The sequence below is a fragment of the Artemia franciscana genome, chromosome 3 (genome assembly GCF_032884065.1).
Source record: "Artemia franciscana chromosome 3, ASM3288406v1, whole genome shotgun sequence".
Taxonomy (NCBI): Eukaryota; Metazoa; Arthropoda; class Branchiopoda; order Anostraca; family Artemiidae; genus Artemia; species Artemia franciscana.
The window spans coordinates 41,072,437-41,087,255 of record NC_088865.1 but is presented as its reverse complement, the minus strand read 5'-3'; the positions used below and the strand labels follow the sequence as shown (position 1 = coordinate 41,087,255).

At 35.0% G+C, this 14,819-nt stretch overlaps 1 long non-coding RNA gene across 1 annotated transcript in view; it reads left to right on the top strand.

Annotated features, from left to right (window-relative positions):
* Window positions 1-14,819, top strand: part of LOC136025273 (uncharacterized) — a 96,407-nt gene that overhangs the window by 10,011 nt on the left and 71,577 nt on the right. The window lies entirely within an intron of this gene.

Here is a 14,819-nt window from a genome sequence, read left to right as displayed (position 1 = left end):
ATTTTGTTTATGCATATGGAAAAGCCTAAGGACCCTAAAAAGAGCTTTCAGCAGATATTTCTAAACTCTCTGTGAGAAGAGGTTTATGTTAATTGCATAAGTGTTTAGATTATTAAGGATTTAACTTCTGACCTCCATTCATACGGAAGAATATGAAAGAAGATTTTCGTTTGTACACCTAAATGAATATAGAGAGAAGCCTACAATATATGTGCGCAGGGGTGAGAGCTTTCCTGTTATTATGGACACGACAGCTTTTTTGAAGATTTTTATTTTTTTTGCAAATAAATTGTTAAATGAGCTTTTTTTATTTAAAGAGTGATTTTTTGATGGGCGATAGTCCCCTTTTTGCTTAGGGTAATTTGGGTGTAATTTTAAAAATATACAGAAGTAAAAACACGAGCTTTTTTAAACGAGAGCAAAAAAATTGAAACTTAAAATGAACAAAAATTATTCCACCAATGAAGGGTGGGAGAGTGCCCCCTCAATATTCATTTCTATACACTGAGGTTTTATAAGGCTTTAAACTCACTTCTTTATCTCACTCTAATTGCTCTTGTAATAATAAACAGTTGTTTTACAAGAGTTGGAGTGAAAAGTCAAACTCTAGCATAAAGAGTCAGTTGTCGAGGGTGGCAACTTACCTTATACACGGGTAAAATTCCCATTATGATATAATAACTGATTAATTTTATGTTGCAAAATTCTTTTATTGAAGTAAGATTAACATCCTTTTTTGTCCTAGTTAACAAGATCAAACAATATTTAATTTCACTAATGAAATTATTGAACCTTATCTTACTAAAGAAAAAAAGGATGACTTTGATGGCTTAACCATCGATGAATTCCTTGAGGACTTTCACAAGATTATGTAGCTTTTTGGGTCTCCTTGTGACATAATGAGTCACGATAGCCGACATCTTAATCCTCACAGCAGTATTAAATAAGGATGTGCCCCTATGTATGTCGAGGGTCCTCTTTATCTTGATTTTAGTCTCTCACATTTTCATTGTAGTTTGATGCCGAATTTGCTGAAATCACGGACCATTTTAAAGTACTTTTATACATTTCTTTTCTTTATAGTGTCATAATTCATTATATCACTTATCAAAAAATAAACTAAGGTTTCCAAGGCCAATGTGGCCTTTAAAAGTTATTAAAAGTGGAGGCTAAATATACTGCATTTCAAGTAGATCATATTGTAATTTGAATCCAACTTTTGTAAGTAATTGCTTCAAAATTCTATGAATAACAGCTTTAGGGGATATCAAACAACCAGTGTCAAACAGTTCGTGGTAACAAACTGTAGTAAGGAGCGACCCGGCTCAATAGTAACCGAAACTCTAAAAAATAGAATTTTGATACCAGTAGTTACATCAAAAGAGTCGCATTTTAATGCTGATTTAAATATATAAGTTTCATCAAGATTAGTCGTACCCATCAAGAGTGACGAGCCTGAGAAAATTTGCCTCATTTTAGTAAATAGGAGGAAACATCCCCTAAAAGTCATACGATCTTACCGAAAATCACACCATCAGATTCAGCGTATCAGAGAACCCTATTGTAGAAGTTTCAAGCCCCTATCTACAAAAATGTGGAATTTCGCATTTTTTGCCAGAAGACAAATCACGGATGCGTGTTTATTTATTTTTTTTCCCAGGGGCGATCGTACCGACTCAGTGGTCCTAGAATGTCGCAAAAGGGCTCATTCTAGCAGAAATGAAAAGTTCTAGTGCCCTTTTTAAGTGACCAAATATTGGAGGGCACCTAGGCCCCCTCCCACGCTCATTTTTCCCCAAAGTCACCGGATCAAAATTCTGAGATAGCCATTTTATTCACCCTAGTCGAAAAACTTAATAACTGTGTCTTTGGGGACGAACTACTCCCCTACAGTCCCCGTGGGAGGGTCTGCGAGTTACAAACTTTGACCCGTTTTTGCAAATAGTAATGGTTACTGGGAAGTGTACAAACGTTTTCAGGGGGATTTTTTGGTTTGGGGGGAGAGTTGAAGGGAGAAGGGGGCGCAGGATTTTCGAACATTATTTAAAAAAACAATGAAAAATAAATATGAAAAGTTTTTTCTACTGAAAGTGATGAGTAGCATTAAAACTTCAAACGAACAGAAATTAATACGCATATGAGGGGTTTACGTCCTCGTAATACCTCGCTCTTTACGCTAAAGTATTTTTAGTAAGTTCAACTATTTATTCTACGGCCTTTGTGATTCAGGGGTCATTCTTAAGGAATTGGGACAAAATTTAAGCTTTAGTGTAAAGAGCGAGGTATCGACGAGGGGTGTGCCCCCTCATATACGCAATAAAAACATACGAATATAGAAGTTCGCTACGTAAGTTAATTCGTAAGCTACGTATATTTTTTACCTATGAAAATGTTCGTAAAAAATTAAAAGTTATAGTTGCCTTTTTAAGTAATCAAAAATTTGAGGGCAACTAGGCCACCTCCCTCGCTCCTTTTTTCTTAAAATCTTCCGATTAAAACTATGAAAAAGCCATTTAGCCCCAAAAAAATAATGCGCAAATTTCATTTTAATTATTTATGTGCGGAGAGCCAAGATCAAAACATACATTAATTCAAAAACGTCCTGAAATTAAACAAAAAAACAAGTTTTTTTTAAATAAAAATAAGGAGCGAGATTAAAACTTAAAACGAACAGAAATTACTCCGTATATGAAAGGGGCTTTTCCTCCTCAACAACCCGCTCTTTACGCTAAAGTTTTTTACTGTTTTAAAAAGTAGAGTTAAGAGAAAGAGTTAAGAGAGACTTTAGCGTAAAGAGCGGGGCGTTGAGGAGGAAAAGCTCCTTTCATATACGGAGTAATTTCTGTTCGTTTTAAGTTTTAATCTCGCTCCTTACTTTCATTTAAAAAAAAAACTTGTTTGTTTTTTCAAACAAATACTTATTCCTTGTTGGCTGATGATACTTGACTGATCGCTTGAGATAATCCCTTGAACGATAAATAAAAAAAAATACAAGTTTATTCAACTGAAAGTAAGGAGCGACATTAAAACTTAAAACGAACAGAAATTACTTCGTATATGAAATAGGCTCATTCCTCATCAACGCCCCGCTCTTTACGCAAAAGTTTTTTACGTTTTTAAAAAGAAGAGTTGAGAGAAAGATTCAAACTTTAGCGTAAAGAGCGGGGCGTTGATGAGGAAGCAGCCCCTTTCATATACGACGTAATTTCTGTTCGTTCTAAGTTTTAATGTCGCTCCTTACTTTCGGTTGAAAAAACTTCTTTTTTTATTTAATTTCTGAACGTTTTTGAATCAATGCATTTTTTTTATTTTGGCTCTCCGCAGAGGAATAATTAAAACGAAATTTGCATTTTTTTTTTTTTGGCTAAATGACTTTCTCATAATTTTGATTGAATGATTTTGAGAAAAAAAGAGCGGGGAGGAAGCCTAGTTGCCCTCTAATTTTTTGGTTAATTAAAAAGGCAACTAGAACTTTTAATTTTTTACGAATCTTTTCATTAGTAAAAGATATACGTAACTTATAAATTAGCTTACGTAAAGAATTTTTTATTCTCATGTTTTTATTACATATATGAGAGGGTTCGCCCCCTCGTCAGTACCTCTCTCTTTACACTAAATCTTAAATTTTGTCCCAATTCATTAAGAATTACCCCTGAATAACAAAAGCCGTAGAATAAATAGTTGACATTACTAAAAATACTTTAGCGTAAGGAGCGAGGCATTAGGAGGAGGTGAGCCCCTCATATGGGTAATAATTTCTGTTCGTTTTAAGTTTTAATGCTGCTCCTTACTTCCAGCTGAAAAAAAAACTTTTTCATGTTTATTTTTTTATTGTTTTTTTTTTAAATAATGCTAGTAAATCCTGCGCTCCCTTCATGGATATTTTCTTCCCCCATGACAAATTCCTCGATGGAAAGTTCCCCAGTATATCCCCCTCTTCTCAACCCCTCCCCCAACCAAAAAATCCTCCTGAAAACGCCTGTACACTTCCCAATAATCATTACTATATGTAAGCACTGGTCAAAGTTTGTAACTTGTAGCCCCTCCCACGGGGACTGTGGAGGAGTAACTCGTCTCCAAAGACATAGTTATAAGGTTTTTTGACTACGCTGAATAAAATGACTATCTCAGAATTTTGATCCGTTGACTTTGGGAAAATAATTAGCGTGGGAGAGGGCCTAGGTGCCCTCCAATTTTTTTGGTCACTTAAAAAGGGCACTAGAACTTTTCATTTCCGTTAGAATGAGCCCTCTCGCAACATTCTAGGACAACTGGGTCGATACGATCACCCTTGCGAAAAAAAACGAACAAACAAATAAACACGCATCCGTGATCTACCTTCTGGCAAAAAATACAAAATTCCACATTTTTGTAGATAGGAGCTTGAAACTTCTACAATAGGGTTCTCTGATACGCTGAATCAGATGGTGTAATTTAAGATTCTATTACTTTTAGGGGGTGTTTCCCCCTATTTTCTAAAATAACGCAAATTTTCTGAGGCTTGTAACTTTTGATGCGTAAGACTAAACTTGATCAAACTTATATATTTAAAATCAGCATTAAAATGCGATTATTTTAATGTAGCTATTGGTATCAAAATTCCATTTTTTAGAGTTTTGGTTTCTATTTAGCCGGGTCGCTCCTTACTACAGTTCGTTACCACGAACTGTTTGATTCCTGAACGATCGCAAGTCAAAAAAGGTGTAACATATTTGTAATTAAGAGATTTGGGAAGGTGTTATGGGGCTTGGGCCCTTCCTATATCTCCTCTATTATGCTCCCTAAACTACCCTTGATTAGAACTTCTGTTCCTGTCAGCACTGTCTTGCCGAAATTTTTCTAGTAGGTAATGCTAAGAATTTTATAATTTGTTTTGCATGTTTTTAAGCTTAGAACAAATACGGAGTAATACCAAAATTGAAAAAATCTACTATTGGTTTAATACCCTCAAATATATATATAGCATCTTCACTCCGCTCCTCATTTTGTTCCTTCTGAGAAAATCTGATATTCTAGCTTACCAGTGCTCAGTCGATCCCATCCCTCTCTTCACTTTTAGCCTTACCATTTTAATTACAATATTTTCTTACGGGCAGTGGCAGGGCGCAACAATGACCTCTGGAAAGGGAGCCTCGGTCCTTTCAGGGTACCTGCAATAATGGGGACCTTATGGTCAACTCGATTCCCACTTGAGGAGTGGCACAGCTCAAGGAAATTACAGCCTAGTAGGAGACACAGCATTCGCACAGGATTCTGATTAATGAACAATTCTTCTGGGTTTTGTCCGTTTTGATGGGTGTTTTTGAAGTAAGAAACCTCTTCCTAGCTAATTTATCTACTATGGGTTGCCCCCCCTCTTAGTAGCATAACATTTGTAGGCATGAATATATAATGAGTCGGAGGTAATAGGCTTGGGACTATCTGTACAGGACAAGATTGGGATGGGTATGATGTCCAGGATTGTGCAAAGCCTCCATTGATACTAGAGGTCCAAGGGACTTCTTGCTGTCCGGCTCTAAGCTGGCTTAAGCGCTTCGGTGTAGACTTGAGAAGATATGTTGATCTTCGTCCTGAACTGGTATGCAGGATCATTGCTTTTCATGAGGCCAAAATAATTTCAATGATTTAAAGAACATGAAAATTGGAACTTGGAATTTTACGACGTTAAAAATGGCTATCGTATCGACATTTTGACTGACGAATTCAGATGAGTCAAACTGGACGTATTAGGAGTTTCAGAAAACTCATTTCAGGCGCTCTGAAAAGCGACCGAAGATTCGCTAGATGTTATTCAGAACAATTACCTACAGATTGTTCTGGGTACCCAGACTGACTGACTGTATTTCAAACAGTAGCCTGCACGAAAAATGTGATTCAGTACCGCTTTCTAGGGCTATAATGAAAGAAACTTTGAGATGGCTAGGACACTTTCTGCGGATAAAGGATGACAGATTTCCGAAGGTTGTCCTTTTTGGCCACCCGTCTAGGGCTCAACGGAAAGCAGGTCGTCTTCGTCTGGGGTGGCAGGATGTCATAAAGTAATGTTTAAAGGAAATAGGAACTTCCTGGGAGGGTTTAAAGAGGAAGGCTTTGAATACATTGGGAAAGAGGAGGAGCTTGCGTACCTGTTTTGGCCTCAGGCGGCTTGGTGCTGCGGCGAGTCGCTACTAATAGTAGTAGTAGTAGTAATAGTAATTTTGACTACTGGCCTTTCAGATTTTGGATTTGGATCACTAATAATAGAATTTCATCAATAGTTAAAATATGAATGGTAAGATCCTCCATTTTCAAAATTTGGTTGTAATCAAGTATCTGGAGAAAGACTTTCCCTGGACGAAAAACCAAAAAATATTTTGATGGCAGCCATTAAATATTTAATACACTTTAAAATTTGAATAGGACTAAATTTAAGTCACCCTTACTCCCATAAACTAGAACTTATGAAGCTAACTCGCTGTAGAGTCACATAAAATCAGGAAGACGTAGGTCAGATTCTTCACGCAAAAAAGATAAGGTAAACGTTTAGCATTCTGCTTACTCTAAAAAATAGTATAATAAAATAATAAATATTTGTGGCAAAAAACCAAAGAATATTGAGTTGTATCTCCAGAAGAGAAATCCATATTAGGACTTCTTTTTCAACATTTTTTTTCATTTCTTTAAAACCTAATACAAGTAGGTCAGGATTGAGTAAAGTCTAATGCACATTTTACCAAAAATCTTCAAGATTGAATGGAAGAATGTATATTCTTGATTGAATGGGTGAGATTAATCGAGCATTGAACGGAAGAATATAAGTAATGTATAAGTATACTGCTAGTAGTTTAAACTAATTTCCTCTTTTTAGAATACAGAACATTTCTTTCCTCTTTTGGGTAATTCTTGATTGTTTATCGTTATTTCAGCTTTGAACATGGAACCCACACAAACAAATGAGTTTAACGCGCACACTACACAGTCTGATTGAGCTAAAAGCACCTGTTGATAATCTTTTAAACCATTGTCTTTAATTTAGTGAGAATACCTCTACAAAAAATCCTAGTTACCGGAAACTAGGTGTCCTTATCCCTTCGGAAACTTCTCATTTATTATATAAAGCAAGAACACATGAATGAGCACTTATCAAAGCATTGTTACACAAAAATGAAACTTTAGCATAAAGAGCTTTAGCTTAATGCTTAAATTTAGTATTAGCGAAAAGGCAGTCACCCTTTTATTTACGTTACCTGTAATAAAATACTGAAAAAGAATAGAAATTACATTATTTTTTACGCAAAAAATAATTTTACCAAAAGACTCGTCTAAGGTAGTTTAGGGTACTTGTTTGACTAGGTAGCACAGAAGTGCTGTATAAGTAAAAGGGAAGTCGCTTCATTGTATCTTTTTACCAGGCTACGTTGCATGGAACAGGATGCTTTAAGAACTTTAGAGGAGGCTTATTCGATTGCAAGCTGAAAGTTCTAGTGCCCTTCTTAAGAGTAAAAGCGGTCGGAGGGTCTAGCCATAACCTGTCCTTTTTACTCCCTTCCCTCGCTCTTTGTGCTAAAGTTTAACCTATTTACCCATCCTTTAAAAATGACTTTTGAAACACAAGGGTCGTAGAATTGGAAGTGGAAGCTTTGTGGAAGCAGTGGAAGCTGGCGTATCAGGGACCAGACCAGATTAAATTAGAAATTTAATCGTTTTCCCGATTCTATTATCTTGGGGGGCGGAGTGGAAGGACGATTAATTCGGAAAAATTAGAAAAAATGAGATATTTTTAACTTACAAACGGGTGATCAAATCTTAATGAAATTTGATACTTGGAAGGATCTCGTGTCTCAGAGCTTTTATTAGAAATCCCTTCCAGATCCGGGGACATTGGGGGGAGATGGAGTGGGGAACCGGAAATCTTGGAAAACGCTTAGAGTGGAGAGATCGGGATGAAACTTGGTGGAAAGAATAAGCACAAGTCCTAGATACGTGATTGACATAACCAGATCAGATTCGCTCTCTTTGGGGGAGTTGGGGGATTTCCAGTGCTTTGGCGAGTTCGTTGCTTCTGGACGTACTAGGACGATGCAATTTAGTAGGCGTGTCGGAGACCTGCACAAATTGACTTGATAACAGTCGTTTCCCCGATTCGACCATTTGGGGGTGGGGTATGGAGGGAGGAGAAATCGTAAAAAATGCAATTCGGATCGGATCTGGGGACATTTTGGGGTGGAGGGTGGAAACGGAAATTTTCCCCCTTCCACCGCTGATAGTTTTAAAACCATCAGCTCGTGGCTCTTGTTTTAAAAATTTTCTAAAGCACTAAATGATTTTCTTTTATATGGTGGTCCCGAAGTTACAAAAAAAAACTCCTGAAGATTATGAGAGTATTTCTTGTAAAATTGGAGGTACCTAGAATTTTTAGAAAAGCTTTAAACAAACCCTCTCTATGTGAAACTTGATAATAGTGAGTGTAGTTATTATAGTTGCATTAACTTGATTTTGTGTAGGAAGCAAATCAATTAGTATGATGGCAGACTTATAAATGCTGTAGATAAAGTTTTACGAGAAGAATAGTACAATCTTAGGATAGAGAGAGGATGTATCGGCTAAAAATTTTCAGAAAATCGCCGGAGCCATACATTAGTAACACCATAATGATTTTTATGAGAGCCCTATCCCTAGTTCTAAAAGGAGCCCTATCCCTGCTTTTAAACGGAGCCCTGATTTTAAACAGAGCCCTACCCCTAGATTCCACAGAAGGCCTCTCCCGTCATTCCGACGACAGCCTGCAGTTGCATGTTACGTCATAGGGAATGTTTTCTAAGAGACCAAGGTGCATGTTACGTCATTGGAGATGAAGGTCACGCAATCTTACGTGACTTAGTATTTTTAGTGGGAATGACGCAATCTAGCGACATGCTAGACTTCAGGGACCAGCGGGGAAGTCCCAGCTGTAACTGAGGAGGGCACACACGTAGTTGTTACGGAATGGCAGAGCATACGTGGGTATAACGTAATTACAGTGCACACGTGTGATGTTACATAGTGACAGCACAAACGTGGGATTCTACGTAATGACGGTACACACATTGTTGTTGCATAATACGTTGAGTTTTTTTTCTACGGGATTCCTTTCAAGGTTTTTTTTCAGGTAACCTTTACATTCTAATGATTGCCCCCCATGATTCAAAAGGGTCATTTACCGCAAATGGAACTGCACCCTAGACATCTAGACAGGCAATCTATTTCTAATATTATGATTCAGAAAATTTATTCTACGAATAACCAATTCCACACGCGGAGAATTCCCATGTCTCGCTTACTAGAATGATTAAGCTATGTATTACGAATTTCAAAAGACTGCAATAGTTTAGATGCTAAAGGGAAAATCGGTTACTAGAATTTGGTTATATTTGAAGTGGGCCTTCTTGCTAAGTAACGCTTTAGAAGGGTATTATAAACCCAAACAAAGCGATTCTTCACTTCTTAACGATATTGAATAAAAAAAACAAGTTTTTTTCAAACTAAAAGTAAGGAGCGCTTTAAAACTTAAAACGAACAGAAATTATTCTGTATATGAAAGGGGTTGTCCCCTCCTCAACTTCCCACTCTTTACGCGAAAGTTTTGACTCTTTGTTAAAGTTCTATTTTTTAAAACAATAAAGAACTTTAGTGTAAAGAGCAAGACGTTTGATTTTGGCTCACCGCACATGAATAATTAATGAAATTTGTATATTATTTTTTTTTTTACTAAATAGCTTTCTCGTAGTTTTGATCGGACGATTTTGATAAAAAAAAAGAGGTTCACCTGTTTTTTATAATTCAACTATTAACTTTTTGTACGAAAGTTTTTATTAGTAATAAATATATGTAACTTACGAATTACCTTACGTAACGAACTTCTTTATTTGTATGTTTTTATTTCATGTATGAGGGGGTTTGCCCCCTTGTCAATACATCGCTCCTTACACTAAAGCTTGAATCTTTCTCAAATTCTTTAAGAATAAACCCCGAATCACAAAGGCAGTAGAATAAATAGTTGACATTATCAAAAAATACTTTCGCGTAAAGAGTGAGCTATTGTGGAGGAGAGGGACCCCCTTATATACGTAATAATTTCTATTATGTGTTAATGCCTGAATCACAAAGGCAGTAGAATAAATAGTTGACATTATTAAAAAATACTTTCGCGTAAAGAGTGAGCTATTGTGGAGGAGAGGGACCCCCTTATATACGTAATAATTTCTATTCGCTTATGTGTTAATGCTGCTCCATACTTCCAGCTGAAAAACTTTTCTTATTTATTTTCTCATAATTTTTTTAAATAATTCTAGAAAATCCTGTGCCCCCTTCATGGAAATATCCTCCCACGTAAACCCCCCCCCCCCTGACCTCCGCCTCCTCAAAGCAAAAAAGTCCTCCTGATAACGCCGGTAAAAATCCCAATAACCATTACTATATGTAAACAATGGTCAAAGTTTGTAACTTAGAGGCCCTTCCCTGGGGAATGTGGGGGATAAAGTCGACCCGAAAGACATAAATATTCAGTTTTTCGATTATATTGAACAAAATGGCTATCTAAATATTTTTACCCGATGACTTTGGGAAAAAAGAGCGTGGGAGGGGCATAGGGCCCTCCAGTTTTTTGAACACTTAAAAAAGACACTAGAACTTTCAATTTCCATTAGAATGAGCCCTGTTGGATTATTCTATTACCACTGGGTCGATATAATCACCCCTGGGGAAAAAAATAAAACAAAAAGAAAACAAAAAACAAACAAACACGCATCAGTGATCTGTCTTCTGGAAAAAATACAAAATTCCACATTTTTGTAGATAAGGGCTTGAAATTTCTACAACAGAGCTCTCTGATACGATAAATCTGACGATATGATTTTCGTTAAGATTCTATGACTTTTGGAGGGTGTTTATTCCTATTCTCTAAAATAAGGCAAATTTTCTCGGGCTCTTAACTTTTGAAGGGCAAGACTAAACTTGGAGAAACTTATATATTTAAAATCAGCATAAAAATAGAATTTTTTAATATAACTAATGGTGTCAAAAATTTATTTTTTAGAGTTTCGGTTAGTATTGATCCGGGCCGCTCCTTGCTACAGTTCTTTACCACGAACTGTTCGATGAGCTTAGCATTTTGGAAGGTCTTTCTTAGAGAATTTCTAGAGATATGTTCTTAGAGAAGGATATAAACTTGTTCATAACATAGGAAAATACTCCTGCTTAGACATTATTTAGATGTTTTCTTAAAGAATGATCTAAGTTTGCTCAAAATATAGGAAAATGGGGGCACAAAACATGTGACTTAATTCTATATTTTGTTCATTTTTTCTTTGTATTATTTTTTCTCAATTCCCGGCCTGTGACACTCAATGCCTGACCCACCCCCTAATGATTAATTGCAACGGGGGTGGGGGTATTTTAGAGATAAATTAAACCAAATTAAGAGTTATGTTTGATAGATTTTAATGGAAATGCTATGTTTTTTAGCCATGACTATGCGTAATCACGCCACCGTGACATTACATGGCCTACCCAGCCTCCTAGAGAGCAATTTCAGCGGGGACCTACCCGCCTAAAATCCAATTCCACCGGGGTATCTTGAAACCAATTCCAATGGGACCCTAGCGAGCATTTCTAGCGATACCCCTAGCATCCAATGTCATCGAGGCCCTAGCAAGACATTCCAATGGAGGATGGCAAATTTCAGCGCCAGCACATATCTAGAAAGATTATATATTTTTTTTGAGGCAACCGAACAACGTGATAGAAAAAGGGGCCTATTTTATGCCGAACTGAATCTACCGACACGGTAAAAAGCGCTGGATCAATTTTTGACTAGTCATGATGGTGTAGAGGTGCTGAGGGACCAAGAGATGTACTGTGATGACTAAAAGATGGCAAACTGATTGAGCAGGCTATGTGAAGATTATCGGACAATTGATAATCAAACATAACCTTCACTGTTTTGGCTTGCAAATAACTCGATACCACAACAGGAACCAAATTGGGAGTTCGTATGGACCTATTAAATACATAAAATCACACGTTTAGTTTAAACAATCAAGAAATCGCTTAATATATCCGTAGCTACTATTGTAAGTGGTAACACTTTAAAATTTGGCTACGTTCATCTGAAGACCCACCAAGAATTAGAATTATACTTTTTGACGCTTAAGGCATACTCCTCCCCCACCCTAAACAAAACCCATCGACCCTTCTTCGTAATAGCTGAAGTTCTATAATATAAAAGTATACACAATTTTTTCAAGCTTCAACCGAATCATCTACTGATGTAAACGTCAAAATAAATGTCTATGTTAACCGTTATTTTTGTAGGACTACCTACATCTTTAGAAACCAATGCGCCACCGTACGGCATTACTGCCTCTAAAACAGGACGCTCAAAATGCGTATAGTTTTTATGTAATTATAAATTAATTGACCATCTCACAATTTTCAAATAATAGCTCTTTGGCATTGTTTTGGCAAGAATTGTTGTTTTGCACCACGAAATGACTGAAAACGTTGCTTTGCTCTGGGACAGTCTTTTTGGCTAAACTAAATGTCTATGTTAAACCGTTATTTCTTAAGGACTACCTGCACCTTTAGTAACCAGTGCACCACTATAAAGCATTACTGGCTCTGAAACAGGAGGCTCAAAACTTGAATAGTTTTGTTCGGTAATTCTAAATCAACAAGAACCTCCGCCAAGTCGTCCTCAATGCTAAAAAAAGAGACAAAAATACAAGAAAAAACAACAACAACAAAATCTAATCTTCTGAAGTGAACTCTACAAGAGGAGAAAAGACACTAAAAGACTTTCTTTTTTTATCACCATGGGCGACTTGGCAGTCGAAATATTGGCTTTATTTTCATCTTCATATTTTTGCTACTGGCTGACAAAATCCTCGTTGTTTCACCTATTTGATTTTTTTTTAGAATAGATTTTTTTTCTAGTATATACTAAATAATCACAAATTGTTCTTACAAAATACAATTACATCCTAAAAAATCAGAGATTGCTCTTACAGAAAACAAAATACTTGTTACAAAACTAAAAAATACTTGTTTCACAGCAAAAACATAATTCTTACAATACACAAATAGTTTCTAAGAAATTAAAATTCTAATTACGTCATACAAAATACTTCTTACAAAATAAATTCTTAAAAAACAAAAATACATAACAAAAGATCAAAAATTCTTCTTAGAAAACCAAATATATCCTAAGAAATCGCAAATTCTTCTCACAAATACAAGCTAATTCTTACAAAACAAAAATACATCCCAGACAATCACAAATGGTTCATACAAAATACAAAATACATCCTAGAAAATCAGAGATTGGGTAAAAAATACAAAATACATGTTACAAAACAAACATACTTCTTACAAAGCAAAAAAATTCTTACAAAACAAAATAAATCCTAAGAAATCACAAATTTTTGTTGCATCGTACAAAATCCTTCTTACGAAACAAAAAATAACTCTTACGAAACAAAAATAATTTCTAAAAATCAGAGATTCTTACAAAATACTTCTTACAAAACAAAAAATACTTCTCAAAAGGAAAAGAATAATACTTAAAAAACAAAGATAAATCCTAAGAAATCACAATTTCTTATTACAAAATACTTCTTACTAAACAAAAATAATTCCTAAAAAAAAGAAAATACGTCCTAACAATCGCAAACTGGTCTTAAAAAAACAAAATACTTGTTACAAAACAAAAATAAACTTCTTACAAAACAAAAATATTTCTTACAAAACAAAAATAACAAAAGTAACCATCCACAAATTTTTATTTCAAAGCCAAAACTGGTTCTTAAAAAACCAAAAATGATTCCTATAAAACAAAATACATCCTAAGAAATCCGAGATTTTTCTTACAAAACTTCACATTCCTACTGCTGTTATCCGTTTTGACTATTTAAAGTGTTTAGAGTTAGATACTTATGAGGTGGGAATTCATTAAGATTCAAATAATTGCATTCTAGTGAAATTTATTAGGTTCACTTAGCGTACCCCGCTAAACTAAGTGAACCTAAATGAACCTAACTAGAATACAAATTTTTGAATCTTGATAAATTCCCATTTTATAAGTCTCTAACTCCAAATACTTGATATAGTCCAACCATGTCTTCATCTATGAGTAAAAATAAATTGATACTATTAGTACAAATATGAAAGTTTGTAAGAACAATCTCTGATTTCTTAGGATGTATTTTTGTTTTGTAGGAAATATTTTTGGTATTGTAAGAAATATTTATTGTTTTGTGATAAAAATTTGTGATTGTTTAGGATGTATTTTTGTTTTGTAAGAATCATTTTTGTTCTTTAGAAGTATATTGTATTTTGTAAAAAGAATTTGTGATCTTTTAGGGTATATATTTGTTTCGTAAGAATTGTTTTTGTTTTGTAAGAAGTATTTTTTTTTTGTAATAAGTATTTTGTATTTTGTAACACCCGTTTTGTAAGAGTATTTTCTAAGACCAGTACGGATGTATTTCTGTCTTATGAAGATTATTTTTGTTTCGTATAAACTATTTTGTATTTTGTAATAAGAATTTGGGATTTCTTAGGATTTATTTTTCATTGGTAAGAATTATTTTTCGCTCTGTAAGAATTTTGTTTTGTTTTGTGCGAAGTATTTTGTAAGAAGAATCTCCGATTTTTAAGGATATATTTTTGTTTTGTAAGAATTATATTTTGCTTTGTAAGAATTTTTTGTTTTATAAGAGTATTTTGTAAGAAAAATCTCTGTTTTTTAAGATATATTTTTGTTTTTTAAGAATTTTTTTCGTAAGAAATATTTTGTATAATAT